Source organism: Dunckerocampus dactyliophorus, unplaced genomic scaffold (genome assembly GCF_027744805.1).
Source record: "Dunckerocampus dactyliophorus isolate RoL2022-P2 unplaced genomic scaffold, RoL_Ddac_1.1 HiC_scaffold_90, whole genome shotgun sequence".
Taxonomy (NCBI): domain Eukaryota; kingdom Metazoa; phylum Chordata; class Actinopteri; order Syngnathiformes; family Syngnathidae; genus Dunckerocampus; species Dunckerocampus dactyliophorus.
Genome location: NW_026559926.1, coordinates 15,001 through 17,500, shown reverse-complemented (window position 1 = coordinate 17,500; position 2,500 = coordinate 15,001).

Below are 2,500 nucleotides of genomic sequence, written 5' to 3'. Positions count from 1 at the left end.
GCCCGGGCCGCCTGACGCGGCCCATCGCGGGCGCTCCTCGTCGGACACCTGCGTCACACAGCCTGGGTGCCAGCTGTGGAGTGACACTTGGAGAAAAAGAAGCACAAGTCACTCATATAAAAGTTCCCGTTCCCTTTTGTTTGTGTCACGCTTGGAAATGCTTGAGAGGTGACACTTTGTCAAATTTGCAGCTGGTGTCTCATCATCATCATCACCGCTGCTCATCAGCCTTCCTTGGATGCCTGCCATGCACGCGGCCCAACGGGGCACTCAGATGGGGTGGGCAGCCCGGACCGCCTTGCGCGGCCCAACACGGGCGCCCAGGGGGACGCGGAAACCCGTTTTAGAAAATAACCTCCAGGGGTTTTCCAAGAGCGGCACAGCCCCAGCTCACGTCCGTGTTTCAGTGCGTCAAAAGCGGATTCAAAAGTGTGCTTTTCTCGGTACTTCCCCTGGAGGTCAGTGTTTCTAAAAACTGGGTTTCCGAAATCGTGCTGGAGGTGTTTTGGTCAACCAGGAAAAATGGCATTTACGGGAGAGGGTAAAGTATACCCCCCCCCCCCCCTCTCGGCTGATTTACCCTCTCCCGTAAACGCGTTTTTTCCTGGTCGACCAAAACACTCATTGACTCCCATTCATTTGACACTTTGTCATTTTTTCAGCACTTTTTTCGCGCATTGGGTACTCCGCCCATTGACTCCCATTCATTTGACACTTTGTCGTTTTTCCAGACCTTTTTTCACGCATTGGGTACTCCGCCCATTCACTCCCATTCATTTGACACTTTGTCGTTTTTTCAGCACTTTTTTCGCGCATTGGGTACTCCGCCCCATTCACTCCCATTCATTTCACACTTAGAAAAATCATCCGAGCGGCTCTCCACGCATTTTATAGCCGCTTTGGGGCTCCAGCCGCCTCGGCCTTCATTTCTGACTAGGCTCGTGTGGACTTTGTCGTTTTTTCAGCACTTTTTTCGCGCATTGGGTACTCCGCCCCATTCACTCCCATTCATTTCACACTTTGAAAAATCATCCGAGCGGCTCTCCACGCGTTTTATAGCCGCTTTGGGGCTCCAGCCGCCTCGGACTGCATTTCTGACTAGGCTCGTGTGGACTTTGTCGTTTTTTCAGCACTTTTTTTACACATTGGGTACTCTGCCCCATTCACTCCCATTCATTTGACACTTTGAAAAATCATCCGAGCGGCTCTCCACGCGTTTTATAGCCGCTTTGGGGCTCCAGCCGCCTCGGACTGCATTTCTGACTAGGCTCGTGTGGACTTTGTCGTTTTTTCAGCACTTTTTTTACACATTGGGTACTCTGCCCCATTCACTCCCATTCATTTGACACTTTGAAAAATCATCCGAGCGGCTCTCCACGCGTTTTATAGCCGCTTTCAGACTCCTGCCGCCTCGCCTGCACTTCCGCCTCGGTCCGTTAGGATTTAGGCCTTTTTTCAGCACTTTTTCTCCGTTCCTCCGGGGCGACAGCGGCTCTCCACGCATTTTATAGCCGTTTTCAGACTCCTGCCGCCTCGCCTGCACTTCCGCCTCGGTCCGTTAGGATTTAGGCCTTTTTTCAGCACTTTTTCTCCGTTCCTCCGGGGCGACAGCGGCTCTCCACGCATTTTATAGCCGTTTTCAGACTCCTGCCGCCTCGCCTGCACTTCCGCCTCGGTCCGTTAGGATTTAGGCCTTTTTTCAGCACTTTTTCTCCGTTCCTCCGGGGCGACAGCGGCTCTCCACGCATTTTATAGCCGTTTTCAGACTCCTGCCGCCTCGCCTGCACTTCCGCCTCGGTCCGTTAGGATTTAGGCCTTTTTTCAGCACTTTTTCTCCGTTTCTCCGGGGCGACAGCGGCTCTCCACGCATTTTATAGCCGTTTTCAGACTCCTGCCGCCTCGCCTGCACTTCCGCCTAGGTCCGTTAGGATTTAGGCCTTTTTTCAGCACTTTTTCTCCGTTTCTCCGGGGCGACAGCGGCTCTCCACGCTTTTTATAGCGGTTTTCAGACTCCTGCCGCCTCGCCTGCACTTCCGCCTAGGTCCGTTAGGATTTAGGCCTTTTTTCAGCACTTTTTCTCCGTTCCTCCGGGGCGACAGCGGCTCTCCACGCTTTTTATAGCCGCTTTGGGGCTTTAGCCGCCTCGGCCTGCATTTCTGACTAGGCTCGTGTGGACTTTTTCAGCACTTTTTTTGTGCATTGGGTACTCTCGCCCATTGACTCCCATTCATTTGACACTTTGTCATATTTTCAGCACTTTTTTGGCGCATTGGGTACTCTCGCCCATTGACTCCCATTCATTTGACACTTTGTCATATTTTCAGCACTTTTTTGGCGCATTGGGTACTCTCGCCCATTGACTTCAATGCATTTACTGCAACTCCTGCCTGTGTCCGCCAGAGGGCGTCTGGCTTAACAGCGGCTCTCCACGCTATTTCTATCCGCTTTGAGGCTCCAGGCAGCTCGGCCTGGGTTTCTGAATTTCTCCCTTGACACTTTG